General features: G+C 39.5%; 1 protein-coding gene and 1 pseudogene across 1 annotated transcript in view; both read right to left on the bottom strand.

The window, feature by feature from the left end:
* Positions 1–5,989, bottom strand: part of LOC138850091 (heterogeneous nuclear ribonucleoprotein A1-like) — a 40,942-nt pseudogene extending 34,953 nt beyond the window's left edge.
* The window catches only part of SGCD (sarcoglycan delta), a 1,076,594-nt gene that overhangs the window by 590,298 nt on the left and 464,956 nt on the right, over positions 1–21,340 (bottom strand). The gene's annotated exons all lie outside the window — the stretch shown is intronic.

The following is a 21,340-nucleotide window of genomic DNA, read 5'->3' as shown; positions in this document are numbered from 1 at the left end:
AATAAGAACTAAGCATAATAATTGGATTTAACTTAATATGATTCTTGAGTTATAGGAACTTTATAGAGATATCTTTAATATACCAATGCCATCTCACTAGTCCAAGTGACCAATTTCAGTTCACAATTGATCACACTGATAGGTCTAAGAGTCAAAACTATAAAGTATTTTCAAGTAAACATGATTGTATGATAGTTTCACTTTTTTTATTATAAGAAATGAAATGAAGGAATAAAATATATGCCATGGAATATTTCTAATAAAAATGAAATAAATGAATTATTGAAGGAATTCAAATTAATATATATAGGGTGATTCTGGAACACATCTTTACCAATGCACTGATACGTGAAAAGCCCTATGGAAAAAAATTTACTGTATTTTCCATTTTCTCTCAGTGTCATAACAGTCATTTAAAAATAGAGCTTAGATGATAACTTATTCCCTTTTCTGAGATAATTTATGTATTATCTAATTATTATAATTGACTGTAACATATTTGTGGAAAATCTGACTTGAAGATCTAAAAGTCTGTGTCAATTGATTGAGACAGATTTGAGTCAGTGAATCATAGTCACTGAAATATGAGGATACACTGGTAAGTTTGTGGGAAATTACAAGCAAAGCTTATTTTGAAAAAAAATTTTGCAGTTCAGACTTTTCTGGTAATACACATTTTTCATGAACTTTTTCAAGATTTCCCTTTGAATTTACTGAAAACTAATTTGAAGTCATTTCTTTGTTAAAAAAAAAAAATGGAACTTCCTGTTGTCTCTAAAACTCATCTGTCCCTGTCACCTTTTCATAATAGAAAACACTTTCCAGGCTGGCGCCACGGCTCAACAGGCTAATCCTCCGCCTGCGGTGCCGGCACCCTGGGTTCTAGTTCCGGTTGGGGCACTGGATTCTGTCCTGGTCGCTCCTCTTCCAGTCCAGCTCTCTGCTGTGGCCCGGGAGTACAGTGGAGGATGGCCCAGGCTCTTGGGCCCTGCACCCACATAGGAGACCAGGAGAAGCACCTGGCTCCTGCCTTTGGATCGGTGCGGTGCGCCGGCCACAGCACGCCAGCTGTGGCGGCCATTGTGGGGTGAACCAATGGAAAAGCAAGACCTTTCTCTCTGTCTCTCTCTCTCACTGTCCACTCTGCCTGCCAAAAAAAAAAAAAAAAAAAAAAAAAAAAAAAAGAAAGAAAAAAGAAAACACTTTCCAAAAATCTTTGTACTTAGTAATAACATGACTTGTTAAAGAAATTAAGGCAGCCTAAGTAGCCATTAAAATTACTTAAGGGGCCAGTGCTGTGGTGTAGCAGGTAAAGCCGGCACCTGCAGTGCCAGCATCCCATATGGGTGCTGGTTTGAGTCCCAGTTGCTCCACTTTCAATTCAGCTGTCTGCTATGGTCTGGGAAAGCAGCTGAAGATGGCCCAAGTCCTTGGGCCCCTTGCCCTGTGTGGAAGACCCAGAAGAAAGTCCTGGTTCCTGGCTTTGGACTGGCACAGCTCTGGATGTTGTGGCCAACTGGGGAGTGAACCAGCAGATGGAAGACCTTTCTCTCTCTCTCTCTGCCTCCTCTCTCCCTGTATAACTCTGACTTTCAAATGAATAAACTAAATCTTTACAAAACATTACTTAAGTGAAGGCATGGAAAATGTTTACAACAAGGTAAATAAAAATGTTACAATAGATTATACTTCAATAAAAAATTTTGTATAAATACTCCAAAATATTCCATGATTCTTGCTAGAGTCAAGAAACTACTAGTGACCTATTTTTCTTTATATACTTTCAAACTTTTCTGTATTTTATGAATTTTATGTCTTCAATTTTGATTCTATTTTTAGTTAAGTAAGTTATTTCATAAATGATATTTAAATATTCATAAATAGTGATTATTACAATCTGAAAAAAACTTCCAAAGCCAACAATGTGATAATTATCTTTGTTTTGTTTTCTAATGAGTAGTTGGGAGAAAGAGAGTATAGGTAATAACTAGAATTCTGAGTTTTTGTGGCTGTATTTTTATTTACCTAATTTTAAATAATTGAGAATTAAAAATTAATTATTATATCTTAAAGTTTCAATTATTCCAACTAATTAGTAGATATTCAGAGCATTAGCAAAACTAAAATACATGTTTTTCTAATTGAAGGGTAATTGATAGTTTTTACTTATTACTGAATAAATATGAATAAAATCACATATATCTGCAAAGAGACTTCTTGCCTTTTCATAAGGATCTTTGATTACTTTATTTGATTTTTTGAAAAATTTTATGCAGGAGTTAGGACAGTTATGAGCACCCCTATAATGGTAGAAATGATGTTCAAAGTGCTGATGCTGGTCAGATAAGCCAATAAAAGCAAAGAAACTTATAAAATGTTTCCAAATCTGCTGTTTGTCAAAACCACAATGAGAAGTGTTTTCTATATCAAGAACTATTTTCTAGCCTAAAAGATGATTAGGGACAGTGGTTAAGACACAACTTGGGATGCCTGAATTATTTAATACATGTGCCTGAGTTTAAGCCCCTGGTCCATTTCTGATTAGAGTTTCCTGATAACTTGCTTTTTTCCCCAGAATCCTTTTACTTAAGGTATACAAACTTCTTGTATTTCATAAGTACAAGTTTAGGAACATGGTGATTCTTTGCACCCTACCCTCCCTCCCACCTACACTCTTATACTTCTTTCTCCTCCCTTTCCTATTCCCATTCTTATTTTTCACTAAGATCAACTTTCAATGAAATTTAGACACACAAGATTAATCCTACACTAAGTACAGAGTTCAACAAATAGTATGAAAAAAAAATTTCAACAGTCATGATAAGAGTTGTTCAAAGTCATCGCATCTCAAAAGGTCAATTTCACTTCTTTTTTTTTTTAACTTTTATTTAATGAATATAAATTTCCGAAGTACAGCTTATGGATTACAATGGCTTCCCCCCACCATAACATCCCTCCCACCCGCATCCCTCCCCTTTCCCACTCCCTCTCCCCTTCCATTCACATCCAGATTCATTTTCGATTCTCTTTATATACAGAAGATCAGTTTAGCACTTCTATGGATTACCTTTTAGGTACTATATTAATTACCACCGATCAGGGAGAACACATACTGGAAAAGAAATTATGGGATATGTACACCATGGAATACTAAACAGTGATAAAAAAAATGACATTTTGTTATCTGCAACAAAATGGATGCAAGTGGAAAACATTATACTTAGTGAAGTAAGCCAGTCCTGATAATTTGTACCCTGGCAGGCAGCAGGTGATGGTCCCTGCCATATAGGTGGGAGACTACTTTTCTTGGAACGCCTTCTGTATCTGAAGTTTTCAGTTTCATTATATGGAAAATGAGGGTAATACTCTCATTGCGAAGACTGCTTTTGAGGATTATGATAGTGCATACAAAAGTTTAGTATAGTATGTTCAGCAATAACAAAATTCAATAGGTGACATTTTAAGAAATGGATGATTCTTATAACTAAATGAAGAATATCCCCTAGATGTCAGAGGATACAACTATAAAACGAAATTGGGCACAAAGTAAATCAGAGAGTGATTATGCCCTGAGTAAAGCTATCAGAGAGAATATCCCAATCATGTACAATTGCACCAAGACTGCAATTTACATGCAATAAATATTGACTGAATAAGACAAAAGGCTAAGTGAAAAAAGACGACACTGTGGAATTCCTGTCAAACACTAACAAATTAAGCAGCCAACGGACTTTATTTAAAGCACTTAACTATTGTACTAATTACAGTGACTTTCAATAGATCCTTAAGTACAAATTCTAAAATCCATTGTGTTGCAGCATGAATTATCAATGCTATGTGTATGTCAGTGAACCAAAGCTGCAGAATAATGCATTTCCTCAGCAACAGAGACACTTAGAATGAAGAAGGCCTTCCACCTTCATGCTATAGAAAAATCTGTATTTCTGACTGTAGTTTAGCAGAAAAGTATCTTCCCTTGGCTCAGTTTGACTTTCCAGTATTTCTATTCCACAGAGAGGTAGAGGGAAGGGAATAATGGTGAAGTTTTTTTGTTGTTGTTGTTGTTTTTTGTTTGTTTGTTTGTTTTTTAATAAGACATTCATTTATTGGAAAGGCAGAGCTTCAGAGAGTGGTAGGGGCTGGGACAAGCCAAAGCCAGGAGCCTGGAACTCCATCTGGATCTCACATGTGGGTGACAGGGAACCATGTATGCAGATTATCTTCTGCTGCTTTCCCAGGCACACTAGCAGGGAGCTGGATTGGAAGTGCAAGCCCAGACTCTAAATGGCACTCAAATTGGATGCCAGCATCACAAGGTTGGAGCTAAACTGCTGCACCACAAAGCCAGCTCCAGGTGGAGGTTTTGTCTTTTTTTTTTTTTTTTTTTTTTTTGACAGGTAGAGTTATAGACAGTGAGAGAGAGAGACAGAGAGAAAGGTCTTCCTTCTGTTGGTTCACTCCCCAAATGGCCGCTACAGCCGGCGCTGCACAGATCCGAAGTCAGGAGCCAGGAGTTTCCTCCTGGTCTCCCATGTGGGTACAGGGCCCAAGCACTTGGGCCATCCTCCAATGCACTCCCAGGCCACAGCAGAGAGCTCGACTGGAAGAGGAGCAACCGGGACTAGAAACCGGCACCTATATGGGATGCTGGCGCCACAGTCGGAGGATTAACCTAGTGCGCCACAGCGCCAGCCCCCGGCGGAGGTTTTGAACAGGTGAGATCGACATTCATTCTGAGGCATGTTGACTGCACAGTCACAGATTAGACGTAAGCAAAGACTGGGGGCCAGTTTAGGAGTTCAAACTAAACGTCTACTTTTTGTTAACTCCATTTTCTAGGACAAATTTTGTTATCTGAGGCTTAAATTTCTCATTTGGAAAATGGTGAAAATAATACTTACATATTATGGTAAATGTGAAGAGTAGAGGAACGATAGATATAAAAGCATTGTCCAATTCAAGTACATAGTCATAACATAGTAAATACATACTATTTTAATTACTATGGATATGGTGAACCAGAGCAGACACTAAAGATCTCAGTGGTTATAAACATCTTACCAAAATCTATTTTGCTACAAATCTGCTATATCTCATTCTTCTTGCTTTAGAAAGAAAACCTGGAATTTTGCTCACATAAGCACTCAGAATCTCAGATGCAATAAATCTTTCAGTATGTTTTAACTAAAATTTGTCAGGCATCAGGGACCTATGATAATAAACCATTTCTATGCAATGTATAACAATTTCTACTTTCCTGGATTTGTCTCAGAAGGCAAAAGTAAACCATGGTGCATTTGGATCAAATATTATTCAGAAATGTTAAAATCAAGAGTTCTACTAAGAATACCTCTACTACAACTCAGCTGTAACCCATCTGTGTATGGAGTCAGAGGTAGAGTCAATGATTCCCAACAATCTGTCAATTGAAAGACATTAAAATGACCAAGGAACCTGAAAAAATATACTTTCCTAGCTCACACCTCTGCAAATTCTAAATCATTAGTTCTGAGGTGTTACAGGTGCTGTGTCTTAAGGTTCTCCATGGGATTCTGCTACACAACAAGATTTGGGAATCTCTGCCTCGTGGACTAGGAGGCAGGAAGCCTCAAATGTAGTCTGAACAACGTTACAGAGAGTTGTTTGCAAGTGCTCAATCCTCTCTTGGCCTACATTCATGTACTTGAACATGAAAAGGCTGCATTACAGTATCTTTAAGAACACTACTGTCATTCTGGGAGCTTGTGATCCTTACTGGGTGAGGGCGAATAGCTGAAAGTAAGTAGAAATAGCTAGAAGTGCAAGGGGGTGTCCTGATACATGCAGGAAAGGTCATTGCACCTTTGGACAATCGGGTGGAATTCTGGCAGGTCAACTGCTGGCATGACAGCATCACAGAAGGCTCTTCTACCTCACAGGTCATAACCCTCTGCTTCTTCTGATCTGGGAGGTGGGCTGTTTCTGTGACAAGGCTGCCCGTTTTCTGCATCCTGAAGTGTTCATCAAGTCACATTTAATGAGAAACTGAGCCTTGGAAGGAAACCACCATCAATTCAACTCTCCTGATCACTGGCAAGGGAACACAAGTCACTTCGCCAAAAGGGAAGACATCCACTTGGCTCCGTCACTGGCCCAGGGCTGCCAAGAAGCCACCATATTGGAAACTGAAGATATCATGGAGAAGCAAAACCTGCAGGCTTTTGGTTCTATATCTAGTTTACGATGTTACCAGATTTGTCCTGCTTTCTACTATTTGATTATTGTTTGCTCTCTTTCCTATTTAAAAATTGTGGGAGGGTGTTTGGCATAGCAGTTAATATGTAACTTGGAGATTTGTAGCCTATATCACAATGCCCAGGCTTGAGTCCAGGCTGTTCCCCAGATTCCAAATTCCTGCTACTGTGCACTCTGGGAGGCAGCAAGATATCATTCAAGTTGCTGGATACCTGTTGCCCATGTGGGAACCTCAGAGTTCCTGGCTCTCAGCTTTGGTCTGGTTCAGCCTTGGCTGTTGCCAGCAATTGGGAGTAAAGAAGAGAATGGGATCAATCAATCTCTCCCTATCTCTCTCTCTCTCTCTCTCTCTCTCTCTCTCAATCTCCTCATCTCTTTCTCGAATACATTAAACATTTTTAAGAATGGACAAAAATAAATACATAAAATAAAGATTGTGACATAGGGGTCCAGGAGCCATAACTAGATTGAAAATCTAACTTCTTGGCCTCCATAGCGTTTTTGTACCAGTTAATATAAAATTGGAAAACTGGAATATTTCACATAAAAATCCAATTTCCCAGCATCTCCTGAATCAAAAGGTCAGGCAGCACAGAACCAGTCAAAATCCTTTAGTACTGAATTTTTGATTGTCCTATTTAGGGGGGATATATATCATCCAAGCTGTCGCAGTCCCATCACTTTCCAATGTATTCCCGACAGTAAAGTCTAGCACCTACGACCATTTATAACCTCATTCTTGAGAAACATATATATGATGGTATTAAAATAAAGTTTATGCCAAAGATTTTGAAATCCGTACCTATTTTCTCTTGCGACTTTTTCCCGAACTTTTTGAAGATCTGTCATATATAAACAGTGGAGGAATACGTGGGTAGCTACATGTCTACCAAAATTAGAGGCTCGGAAGAGGGAAAAGGTGATCTCAAGAGAGGAGCAGGTTTCAGAAAGGCAAACCAATAACAGTCTCAGAACTATCTATGGTCTCATTTTTCTGTGTGTGATGCTGCAGGTCTTTCTTATATGCTGCCATGGTTTGAATGTATTCTCCAAAATGTCATGTGTTGAGATTCTGTTGCCATTGTGGTGGCATTAACAGAGTGGCAATCCATCTTGAATTCATATGTTGCTGGCATTTGGAAGTGGGCACTTGAGAAGGTAATTGCAGTTAGATGAGGTCACACATCATGAGGCCCCACAATGGCACTGGTGACTTCACAAGAAGAAGAGAGACTCATGCTGTCTCTGTGTTCTCTCACACCATGTGAGCCTTCTGTCATGCTATGCTGCAGCAACAAGGCCCTTACCCAACACCAGTGCCATGCTCTTGGACTTCATAGCCTCCGCAGCCTTGAGCCAAGTAAATCTTCATTCTTTACAAACTGCACGGCCTGTAGCATTCCACTCCAAGCTCAGAAAACTGTCTATGCTAAGGCTTAAAATGCAGGTCTGACCCATCTCACACATTAGCATTCCCCACCTTGTTCCTATGGGTATTGGGTTTGTAATCATTTCGTGAAAAGGAGCATAGAACTATTTCCAGAGCTCACTGAACAAACAGGGAACTAGACAAGGAGCACTATGTTGCAGGGCAGTAATTTACAACCTTTTTGAATCTTTCTAAACACTAAGAGTGCTTTGCCAAATATGTATATATATTATAGATATTATATAAATATAATTTGTCTATTAGGAGGCAGCATGGTTCAAAGTTTTAAAGTCATCGAGTCTTAGTTTTATAACTGTCATCCAGCTACTTAACCTCTCAGTCTCTGATTCTGACATGGGCATAATTGATAAACCATGACTTCCAGGGTTCTAATGACACTGAAATAAAGTACACATGTTAAAGTACTAAGCATAGCATCTGGCACACAGTAAATACTCATAAGGATTATTCCATTTCTATTTAGATTGATATGAGGTATAATGACAAAAACTGGCGTATGTACACTATCCCTTTGAAATGTGCTTATTTTACATTAACAAGGGTGGCATCTGTATTCATTCAAAAAACAGCAGCACACATATTCATCAAACATTGGTGATTCACTCCACTGACCATTCCTAGTGCAGGGGGAGTTCTGAGCTGTCTTCTTCATCCCCTCCAAAGGCCTTGAGATCCAAGGTGAAGAGGGTTAAAAAACAAGGAACATCACTACTTGAATGCAAGACATAGAGCTGGAATTCTGTTTCTGATCCTAAACCAACTTTGAGAAGTTTTCCTCTTTGAGAAGAAAGAAATTAGAGGCAGGAGAGGGAATGTGGGGGCAATAGAACAAAGTGTCCCTTTGGTGGGTTGTTGGAGCCACAGACCTGGCTAAGTGAGGCTTTCTGTTGAAACCGATGGTTGATTTATGCCTGAAGGTACCCTCCAATCCCACAGAAGCACCCTCTGCACCACTTGGGGACAAAAGGGCAGGACATGTGGGTCGACCTCGGACTCCCACTTCTTCAGTGAGTACCACAGTTCTTATGAAGGTTCCATACCAATATTTCATGTGTAAAAAGTGTTTTGACATTTATCAAGTATTCAGAATAACTGAGCTAATCTCAAGTGTAGTGCTTCTTAAATTTGGCTGCACACTGTCATCACAAAGGAGTTCTGAAAATCCTAGTGTGTGGAACCCAGACCAGAGACTGAGAGAGTTGATTTGGGATATGGCCTGGATATTGGGTGTGCAACAGCCTCTCCACAGGTTTTCTTATGCCTTAGAGTCTCCCCACCCTGACAGCCACTCTTTCTAAAGGAAAAGCTAAAAAGTCACTCAAGGAGAGGATATTAAGTGAGGCATAATTAAATGATTCCTGCTTTTTGGTATATTTCTCTAATGAAAATATCAGCCAATAGAATGCCAGGGTCACCCACCACTCTGCCCTCAGTTTATTCAATGCAAAGATCCTACCAAGCAAGCATAAGGAAATAAAAAAATTCAACCCCTGATGGAGCAGAATTTCTAGAGTTCAGGTCATTACAGAATGCCAGTGATGTTTATTTATCTTCCTGAAGACTTAATATCTAATTACTTTCCGCCATGGAGATAGTAAATGCAACCATAAATGCAGTTTTTAAGAAGTTATATAAAGCCAAGGTCCCCATTAAAAACCCCATCATAGCTTAGATTCCCATACATCAAGGGAACCGAAGTCCTGCTTTTTCCAGAAGGAAAACAAGAAGAAATTCTGATTCACTTCACTCTGACAGTTCCTTTAAGTGGTTATTTACATATGACTTTGTGCCTTGTGAAAAGCTTCAAACATTCCATTTCATAGAGTGAATGGAAAGGTATTCCATGAACACTCCCAGAAAACAGGTTGAAATATTTGAACAAAACAACACAGGTACTTAGCTATAATCACCTAGGAGTAATTAGGTGACATAAATACACATTGATGGAAATTTTTGCCAGGTGACATCGAATGTCTTTTGAAAATGCACATTGTACCATTTTTTATCCCCTACTTCTGTTAATCAAAATCCACCAAGAAAATTTTTAGCTAACTCACTGAGAGAAAGAAGTCCCCTGACATGCTTCTGGTGAACAGAAGAGGAGAAGCAGATCCATAAAATTTCTAACCTTGAAAAGGATATGTCAGTGCTAAAGAAATACAAAGCAAGCCATACATTTTTAATTTTCTAGCAACCACATTAACATGTAAAGAGCAATGGTGAAATTTTACTCTATTTTACCCAACAAATCAAAATAATTACTACTTTAACATGTAATCAATATTTAACACATAGTAGAAACAGATGAATTACAGGTTTCTTACATCTCAATGAAGCTGATAAAATTAAGATACTTTCTATTCCTTTTTTACACTAAGTCTTAAAAAATCTTAAGAGTATTTTATGTTTAAAGTGTATCTCAACTGGACTTGTCACATGGCTTTCAAGCATACAGTAGCCAGTGGCTACTATACTTGATTTCTGAGTTAATAGATTCATGAGCACAACCATGACCTATGTAAAAGAACTATAGACATTTTTAGTCTGCCTCCTCTTTGGCTCATCCCTGTACCCTGTTATGTTCTCAGAAAGCAGTATTTGAAATGATCAGAACTTCAGCCCTTCATCTCCCACATTTTCTACCCATAAATACCCATAAAAGATGGATGCTGGTGCTGTGGCTTAGCAGTAAAGCCACCACCTGCAGTGCTGGAATCCTATATGGACGCTGGTTCAAGTCCCAGCTGCTCCACTTCTGATCCAGCTCTCTGCTACAGCCTCAGAAAGCAGTAGAAGACAGCCCAAGTCCTTTGACCCCTGCACCTACTTGGGAGACCCGGAAGAAGCTCCTGGCTTCAGATGGGCCAATTAGGGAGTGAACCAGCAGATGGAAGTCCTCTCTCTCTCTGCCTCTCCTCTTTGTGTGTATCTCTGCCTTTCAAATAAATAAATGAATCTTTTAAAAAAATTTTAAAAAGACCCATAAAAGAGTCTCTAATAAGGTCAACAACCAAGAGAAGTCTAATCAAAGAAACATGTTAGTAGGCAAAAGTAATTTCAAAAAAACCAAGTATTTTGTTTTCATCACAGTTATTCAACATTTTAAAGGTGATAAATTATAAGCCCCAGTTCTATTTTTTTATTTAAGATTTTATTTATATGGCCGGCGCCGTGGCTGCGCGTGCCTGCGGCGCCGGCACCCTGGGTTCTAGTCCCGGTTTGGGCGCTGGATTCTGTCCCGGTTGCTCCTCTTCCAGGCCAGCTTTCTGCTATGGCCCGGGAGTGCAGTGGAGGATGGCACGAGTACTTGGGCCCTGCACCCGAATGGGAAACCAGGAGGAAACACCCGGCTCCTAGCTTCGGATCAGTGCAGCGCGCCGGCATAGCGGCCATTTTGGGGGTGAACCAATGGAAAAGGAAGACCTTTCACTCTGTCTCTATCTCTCTCACTGCCTGTCCAAAAAAAAATATATTTATTTATTTGCAAGTCAGAGTTACAGAGAGAGAGAGAGAGAGAGAGAGAGAGAGAGAGAAAGAGAGAAAGAGAGAGAGAGAGGAGAAAGAGGTCTTCCATCCACTGGTTCACCCCCCAACTGATTGCAACGGCCCGAGCTGCGCGGATTCAAAGCCAGGAGCCAGGAGCCTCCTCCGGATCTCCCATGAGGGGGTGCAGGGACCCAAGGGCTTGGGTCATCCTCCACTGCTTTCCCAGGCCATAGCAGTGAGCTGGATCAGAAGTGGAGCAGCAGGGACTCAAACCAGCACCCACATGAGATGGTGGCGCCTCAGGTCAGGGTGTTAACCCGCTGTGCCACAGCACTGGCCCCCAAATTCTATTTTTTAAAGACCTTTTTCTCCCACTCCTCATTTGCTATTCATAAACAAATGTTTGAAGGTGTGTTGGTAACTTCAAGAGAAACATTTCCTTTGGACTTAGTTCATTAGCATCACATTTGTCTTGCACTTTCCTATTTGCTTCTGCTTATGGACCACAAAATCCCAGCAGGAGCTATCTAGCAAGACTGGAGACCAGTTCCTCAGCTGACAAAACAAGTAGAAAGGCAGGAAATGTGTTGCCATATCATTAGCTCTGCTGCATCTCAAAGAGATCTTTGCAAAATAAGAGACCATGCCTTCTGGTAAAAATGCAAATGTGCTGTACATTGGTGCCTTTAAGATAAGCTACACTGGCTTCCAATCTCTTTGGTCAACTTCCCCTCCCGGTGATGTCACCTGAGTTGGAATTCTGGGAGGAGAAATAGCCAGCCCCTGAGGACTCAGAGGAGCTGATGATCTTTCACCCAAGAAGGATTTTCCTTGGAGAAAGGAGATTAGTGGCAACGAGCCAGAGCATTTCAGCATTTGGGAATATTTTTGGTCTGGTTTGTAAATACTACCCTCCAAATATGAATGTAATATAAGCAATCCAGGACATTAAGCAAGAGTGGCCCACATTTCTCAATGGTAGATGGGATATCTACCACTCCAAGACACAACAGCCTGCAACTGTTTCAGGTAAAGGTGGACACCACTCAATCTCACACTGGTCATGGTTTGAGAAGTAAGACAACGCCTACCCACAGCTGATGAACACCTCCAAAGAGAAAGGCCTCACGGTTCACCTTTAGTAGCGGCGTCCCAGGAGGTGGCTGCCAGGGATGCAGGAAAGGTTGTTCTTCACTGCATTTGTTTCCGTGTTGCTCAGGTGAGGAAAGAGGGAAGCAGGCGTCTCCTCCATCGGTTTCTCAATCTCTCTCTCTCTCTGGCGTCTCTCTTCTACGCCCATCTACCCCTGTTGGCCCTCCTTGATGGTTCTAAATTTATATTACGGGTTACTGAATGCTTAATGTTCTCTCTTATTTATTCAAATGCGCACACACAAGAAATCCTTGATTTTTTTATTCAAAACTCTTTTCCCTACTGAATGCCTCATGTTTCTACTGCAGTCAGGTTAACAGCTCTTGAAATACATAAGTTTTCAACCTGAAAGCTACATGAAATTGAACTGTACACTTAACTCCTTGTAATTCCTTCCACTTCATAAGGTAACAAAGGAATTCGAAAGATGCCATTGCCTTTCAGGACAAAAAGTAAACAATTAATGACTTACCTTTCTGAGATCAGAACAAGTTCATTAAGAAAAAATAAAAGAAAGGAGAACCACTGTATGGAACTGCCTGCTTCCCCAAAAGCCTGCCTTTATGTGTCTTGCACAGAGAACATGTGTCTAAAACTTACCTTGGGGAAGTCACAGCTTGTCCACTCATGAAATTCTGTATCTTTAAAACATTCCACAAAAACCACAGGAAATGTTAATTCCATTTCAAGTCCATGCATGTTTTCTAAGCTCTGCAACACGTGCTGACAAATGCAACACAGTTGGTTTATAAAGAACAGCACGATCCTATAGGAAAGACAACTGTTTCGCAGGCAATTGTAATTTAGGGTTCAGGCGACTTTACAGCACATGAGCAACAGACATATCCAGCAAACACACATAATGGGAATGGAATAGCCTAGTGTAGAAGGTGAATGAAAGCCTATTACAGTATATACTGTGTCTCAAAAGGCATTCAAATGTTTGCTGAATGATGTGGGTGGGAGGTTAGGGAAGCCTCCCAAGCAGGTGGGCACTAATTGGCAAAGGCTAGCATTGTAGTGCGGGGCTTTAGAGAAAGAGTAAACAAAATTAGGAGGGGCGCAGTGGCCAGGGGGAGCTAGATGCCTCTCCTAAACCACCATAGAGCCTTTGACCTTGATCCCAAAAGGAAGCCCCTGAAAGGTTTTAGAAAAGAGATGCAATTAGATCTTCATTTTAAAAAAAATCACTCTCCAACTGCCGTGTGGAGAACCAAGAAGAACTAGGGAGATGCAGTTTGGAGACTTCAAGGGCCTCTGTCTTCAAAATCTGGGCTTGAGCTGCAACCTGGCTCCCAAGTAAATGGGATCTGCTAATTTATTTTATTAAGCCCCCCAGATCATTTCAAAAATTAGGTGAGAGATGGGCATTTGGCTTACTGATTGGGATGCCTGTGTCCTATAACAGAGTGACTGGATGTGAACTCTCATTCCAGCTCCTGATTCCAGCCTCCTGCTGATAAAGACTCTGGGATGCAGCAGCTTATGGCTCCACTAGCTGGGTCTCTACCATCCATGTGGATGACCTGAAATGTGTTCTCTGCTCCTGGCTTTGGCTCTGGCCCAACTATGTTGTAGGCATTTGAGGAGTGAGCCAGCAGAGAGTAGCTTCCCTTCAGTTACCCCTTCTCTGTTTTCCTGCCTTAATAATAATAATAATAACAACAACTTCGGTGATTCCATATAAAAATCTGAACTTTCAGGATATTATGAAAATACACAGGAGCTAGAGTTGAGAGGCACCAGTTCCCTAGTGGCAGGGCATGGGTCCTCCAGCTTCTTACAGTTCCTTCCCATGGTTCTTTATGTTGGGGTCCTCCACAATCCTCTTGAGAAACCACAGGAAGTGCATTCCAGGTTGATGAGAGAAGTCAGCTTCCAGGGCTGACTTGGTAGGACACCCATTCCTAGAGCTGTCATACTCTAGGTAAGAAGACGCACTGAGCAATCACAGGCTCTGAGATGCTAAGGTTAGGTGAAAGTCTTGGCTCAAGGCTGCTACAAGGAACATGTTAAGAGTACCATCCAAAATGTGCCTCAGTATGTTTACCCACTAGAAGACCATGAATCAGATACAATAACAGGGATCCGTTTTAAAAACTGCCAATGGGGGTCAGCACTGTAGCATAGCAGGTTAAGCCTCTGCCTGCAGCACTGGCATCACATAGAAAACTGGCTGGAGTCCAGTCGCTCCACTTCCAATCCAGCTCTCTGCTAGTGGCCTAGGAAAGCAGTGGAAGATGGTCCAAGTGCTTGGCCCCTGCACCCGTGTGAGAGGCCTAGAAGAGGCTCTGAGCTCCTGGCTTCAGACCAACCCTGGCCACTGTGAACTTTTGGAGTGGACCAGTGGATGGAAGACCACTCGCACACTCTCTCTCTCTCTCTCTCTCTCTCTCTAACTCTGCTTTTCAAATAAACAAATACATCTTTAAAAAAAAAACTGCTGATGAAGTGGTTGGGTGGGTGGGGTGGGGGGGAATGGATTTCCATGCTGGCATAGCATATAAAAGTACAGATCCCAAACTTCTGCCAAGACCAGCCAACTTATTTGAGAGCAAAGACATTTTCACAACCATGAAGCTAGGCTGAATCTCCAAGTGCCCTTTCAAACAAGACAAACCACAAGGTGCCCCAGTTTCCAGGTTCTGTTTTTGCATATGCTCTGCATGGGGGAGGACATTTTCTAGAAGCAGTAAAACAAAGGTTCAAGATTATGGGCTTTGAGAAAGTCTAAGTGGTGGCATTTCCCAGCTTTGGAGTGCCATCAGTGCTACAAAGGAGAGGACACGGTCTCCGTGAAACAGTTCTTTTTTACTTGTTAGGAAGATGCTTGGCATCAAGATGAAAGGTTTACAAAAGATCCAAGAGCGAGATGAGGCTTCAATCAGTCCTGTGACCTGGCAGTGCCTCTGTGTGAGTCCCACTTCCTTTACCATCTGAACGCAGCTGCACTGAAAGGCAGTGGGATTTCTCTCAGCTATTTATTGGACAACCTGCAAATTGCCACATCAACAGATTCTGTAGGAGATTTAAGTTTTTCCCTCCAAGCTATTCATTTACTGATCTTTCTCATCTCTCATTTCCTCTTTCTGCATTATAAAGACAGCCAATAACATTTGAAAGTTAAATCATTAATTCAACAAACATAATTTACTATGTGCCAGTCCAATGCACAGAAAGTGTGCTTTCTTAATGGGGGAGTGAAGCAAGAAAGGAAGCATCAACAATTTTTTTAAAAAGTAGTTATTGCAATAGAGATATGCCACGGAGATACAGAGAAAGTGAAAGAATATCAGAGAAATCTTCATAGGATGACATTAGGGCTTTTTGAGAAAAGTTACTCTAAACTGGCAAACACTAGTGTAAAATGCAATCTTTCGATGTTTGGGGTTGAACATTTTTCAGCAAGTTCACACAAGAATTCTTTCACTCTTCAAGAGAATTCAGAGTTTGACTTTGATATTTACTAGTTCATTAGCACTCAGAGAAATTACTTGTTTTTTATTTATATTTCAATTACTATAAAGAGAACTGATTTAATATACTTCATAGCAAAAGCTCTAAGAAATAATACTTCCCTTTCTGCTTACCTCCCCTCCACCTTTCCTTCTTTCTTTTCCAATTCTTGTGATAACATATATTTGATAGTCAAAGGTTTAATGCTCCATAAAATAGAGTTCAACAATTAAAATGCAGAAAATGTTCAGCAAAAATATAGATAAGAGCTATAAAAATAATCAAATCCAAAAATATATATTTCCTAATATATATTACATTTCTTACACTCTTCCTATATATAAGCTACCATAAACCAGAGAAAATATGTGATATTTGTGTCTTTGGTTGTAGCTTATTTTCCTAAGCATAGTGATCTCCAGTTGCACCCATTTTGTTGCAAAAGTCAAGATTTCATTCTTTTTTATGGCTATGCAGCATTCTATCATGTATATATAGTAGTATTCTGTTATATATAATGGAGTACCATTATATCATGTGTATATATAACCACATTTTGGTTATCCAGTCTTCAGCTGATGGGCATCTAGGTTAATTCCACATCTGAACTATTGTGAATTGAGCTGCTATAAACTTGGGCATAAAGAGAACTCTTTCATATGCTTATTTCTTTTTTTCAAATTTATTTATGTATTTGAAAGTCAGAGTTACACAGAGATAGGAAAGGCAGAGAGAGAGAGAGCTCTTTAATCCACAAGTTCACTCCCCAATTGGCCGCAGCTGTGCCAATCCAAAGCCAGGAGCCAGAAGCTTCTTCTGGATCTCCCACGTAGGTGCAGGGGTCCAAGGACTTGCGCCATCCTCTACTGCTATCCCAGGCCATAGCAGAGATCTGGATAGGAAGTGGAGCAGCTGGGTTTCAAACCTGCATCCATATGGGATGCTGGCGCTTCAGGCAAGGGCATTAACCTGCTGTACTACAGCGCCAGCCCCTCATATGCTTATTTCATTTCTTTGGTTATATTCACAGGAGGGGGACAGCTGGGTTATATGGTAGATATAGTTTTCATTTTCTAAACAATCTCCATACTATTTGCCACAGTGGTTGCAGCAGTCTACATTCCCACAGGCAGAGTATTAGGATACTATTTTTTTCCATATCCTTGTCAGCAATTATTATTTTTTAACTTTTGAATGAAAGCAATTTTGTGATAGGGTGATACTTCATTGTGGTTTTTATTTACATCTTCTTGATGGCAAATGATTCAGATCATATTTTTTCCATACATCTGTTGTCCATTTGTATTTCATCCTTTGAAAAAAGCCTGTTCATGTCATTTACACATTTCTTAACTACACTGTCTCTTTTGTTGCTGAGTTTCTTGAGCTCCTAATATAGGCTAGAAATTAACTCTTTATCAGATGAATAGTTTGCAAATATTTTCCCATTCTGTCAGTTGCTTGCTAAATTTATTGAACTCCTTTTGCTGTGAAGAAGCTTCTTAGCTTGATGCAATCCCATCTGTCTGTCTTCGTATCATTGCCTTGCTTCTGGAGTCTTATCCAAGAACTCTTTGCCTATGACAATGTCTTGAAGCGTTTTCCCTATTTCTTCCGCTAGCAATTTGACATTAATTAGATCTTTTACCCATTGACTTGATTTTCATATAGGGCATTAGGGAGGGGTCTTGTTTAATATTTCTGCATGCAGTCATCCATTTTTCCCAACACCATTTGTTGAAGAGACTCTCCATTCTCCAGGGAGGGATTTTAACTCATATGTTCAAGAGGAATTGACTTTAGATACATGGATTAATTTCTGGGGTTTCTATTCTATCCCATTGCTCAACATGTCTATTTTTTGTGCCAATATCAGGCTGTTTTAATTCTAATAGTCCTGTAGTATGTCTTAAAATCTAATATTGTGAGGCCTCCCACTTTGTTTTAATTAAGAATGCATTGGCTACTCAAGATTGCTTATGTTTCTACATGAATTTTAGGATCATGTTTTCTAGATCTGAGGAGATTCCAGGCATTTTGATTCAGATTATATCAAATCTGTAGATTGCTTTGGATAGTATGGACATCTTGATGATATCCATATTTCCAATCCATGAATGTGGAAAATTTTTTCATTTTTCGTGTCTTTTTGTATCTCTTTTATTACTGTTTTGTGATTTTCATTGTATAGATCTTTTGCATTCTTGGTTAAATTTATCCTAAGCTATTTAAAACTTTTGTAGCTATTGTGAATGGGACTCATAAGTTCTTTCTCAGCCAAGGTCTTATTAGTGTATATGAATGCTACTGATTTTTATGCATTGATTTTATGTCCTACAACTTTAGTGAACTTTCTTATGAGTTCCAATAGTCTCAAAGTGGGCTTTTAAATTTTCTTATATAAAATATCATGTCATCTGTAAATGAATATAATTTGACTTCCTCCTTTCCAGTGTATCACTTTAATTCTTTGTCTTGCTGAATGGCTCTGGATAAAACTTCCAAAAACTATATTGAATAGTAGTAGTAAAACAGGGTATCTTGTCTTTAAAAGTTTGGTCAGATTCAGCAGTGGAGCCATACAGTCCTGAGCTTTTCCTCTTCTTTATTACTGATTAAATTCCAATTAGATTCCTCATTGCTAATTAAATCTCAGTCTTGGTTATTGTCCTATCCAGGTTTTCTGTTTTCATGCCTCAATTTTGGTGTATTACATGTGTCCAGAATCTTTCCATTTCTTCAAGGCTCACCAGTTTTTGGCATATGGTTGTTTGTAATAATTCCTAATTCTTCCTTTTGATTCTGTGGTATCATTTATAACATCTCCTTTTTCAACTATGAGTTTATAAATTTGGGTCTTCTTCCACCATCTGTTTAATTTTCTCCTACTAATTTTGGCGTAAATTTTGTTTTTCTATGTCTATGAGAGGCATTGTTAGATCATTTATTTGATAACTTTCCAAATTTTTGATGTAGGCATTAATTGCCTACATCTTCACAATTCTTAACACTGCTTTGGCCATATCCCATAAGTATTGCTATGTTATGTTGCCATTTGCATTCATCTCAAGGAATGTTTTATTTCCATTTTGGTTTCTTCTTTCACCCACTGTTCATTTGGGAATATGTTGTTCAGTATCCAGGTGTTACTATATTTTCTAGATTTTCTTATATTATTAATTTCCAGTTTCATTCCATTTTGGTCAGAAAAGATACATGGCATGAATTCAATGAATCTGAATTTGTTGAGACTCATTTCATTATCTCATGCATGATCTATCCTAGAGACTGTTCCATATACAGATGAAAAGGATGTGTTTAATGCAGCTGTGGGATGAAACATTTTGTAGAAATCAAAAAGGTCCATTTGTTGATTTGTTTTGCCTGATTGATCTATCTTTGATGAAAGTATAGTGTTGAAGTCCCCCATTATTATTGCACTGGAGTTTATATGTCCCTTAGCATCCATCAACATTTCTTTCAAATAACTGGGTACCCTAGCATTGGGTGAAAACACATTTATTATAGTTAACTCTTCCTGTTGAATTTATCTCTTAATCATTACACGATGAACTTCTTGTTTCTTTTAACAGTTTTGATCTTAAAATCTATTTTCTCTGATATAACAATAGCTACTCCTGCTCATTTTTTATTTCCATTTTCATGGAATATCTTTTTCCATCTTTTCAATGTCACTCTGTGTATATCTTTGTTGGTAAAGTACGTTTCTTGTAGGCAGCATATAGATGCATTTTGTTTTTTAATCCATTCAGTCAGTCCGTATCTTTTAATTGAAGAATTTAGTCCATTTACATGCAAGATTATCATTGGTAATGACTTGGTCTTGCCATTTTTCCATTTATATTATATTATTTGTTTTGAATATCCTTTATATTTTACTAGGATGTTTCCCTCCTTCAGATTTCTTTCATCATGCTAATTATGTTTCTCTGTTTATCTGTGTAGTGCAATCTTAATTATCTTTTGTAAGGTTGGCCAGATGGTGAGAAATTACTTTATCTTTTTTTTTTTTAAGATTTATTTTATTTATTTGAAAGGCAGAATTACTGAGGGATCTTCCATCTGCTGATTCCCTCCCCAAATGGCTGCAATAATCAGTGCAGGGCCATGTCAAAGCAGGAGCCAGGAGCATTTTCTGGGTTTCCCACATGGGTGTGAGTGCCCAAGCACTTGGGCCATCTTCTTCTGCTTTCCCAGGTACTCAGAAGTGGAGCGGCTGGGGTAAAACAGCACCCATACAGGATGCTACAGACTGTGACATAACCTGCTGTGTCACAGCACCAGGCCCACCAAGACTGCAATTCTATTACTCTAAAAGCCTTCTCATTATGTCTCTGATTTAAAATTATTTCAAAATACCTTTTATAATAACCACAGACACTCTGTTTATTTAAATATTCTTTGGAGGCCTACTTTGTGGCAAAGAGGGTAAGATCCTGCTTTTAATGCAAGCCTACAATATCAGAATGCTGTTTTGACACCTGACCACTGTACGTTTGATCCAGTTTCCAGCTAATGTACCTAAGAAGGTAGCAGAGGATGTCCATGTACTTGGGTCCCTGCCATCCCATGGGGGAACAAAATGGAGATCCTGGCCCCTGGCTTCAGCCTGGCCTAGACTTAGCTATTGAGGCCATTCGAGAAGTGAACCAGCAGATGAGTGACACCTGTGTATCGTGTGTGTGTGTGTGTGTGTGTGTGTGTCTCCTCTCCCTGGTTCTCTGCCTTTCAAATTAATAAGGAAAAATTTTTTAAAAAAATCATGATTTGGGGGTTGGCACTGTGGCACAGTGGGTAAAGCTGCCACCTACAGTGCCAATATCCCATATGGGCACTGATTCAAGTCCCAGATGCTGCACTTCTGATCCAGCTCTCTGCTATGGCATGGGAGAGCAGTGCAAAATGGTTCAAGATCTTGGACCCCTGTATCTGCAAGGCAGACCTGGAGGAAGCTCCAGGTTTCGTGGCTTCATAATGGCTCAGCTCTGGCTGTTGAGGCTTTTTGGGGGAGTGAACCAGCAAATGGAAGACTTCTTTCTCTTTCTTCCTCTCTCTCTCTCTCTCTCTCTGTCTCTGTCTCTGCCTTTCTGTAACTCTTTCAAGTAAATAAGTAAATCTTTAAAAAATAATTATTTGACCTACATTTACCATTTTCCTATTATTCTCATAAATTAGTGCACTAAAAAAACTTTTGACTTAAGTTCATTATGTTTGCAAAAACTCATATCTTTTATATTAAGAATATTAATTACACTCAAAGTGAACCTTAAATGATAAGTGCACACCTAGAAGTCAGGATAGGTGCCAGCATCCCATATGGGCATCGGTTTGATTCTTGGCTGCTCTACTTCTGATCCGGCTCCCCGCTAACGTGCCTTGGAAAGCAATGGAAGGTGGTCCAAGTCCTTGGGTCCCTATAACCATTTTGGAGACCCAGATGAAGCTTCCAGCTTGACTTAAGATTCAAAATAATTTTTGTTCAGAAAATTCAAGAAAATGCTCCACCACCTTGCCTCTAGTTTGATTGATGAAATGTTTGAA

The sequence above is a fragment of the Oryctolagus cuniculus genome, chromosome 6 (assembly GCF_051225735.1).
Source record: "Oryctolagus cuniculus isolate XC-2025 breed Fujian yellow rabbit chromosome 6, ASM5122573v1, whole genome shotgun sequence".
Lineage (NCBI taxonomy): Eukaryota > Metazoa > Chordata > Mammalia > Lagomorpha > Leporidae > Oryctolagus > Oryctolagus cuniculus.
This window is presented reverse-complemented; position numbering and strand designations above follow the sequence as displayed.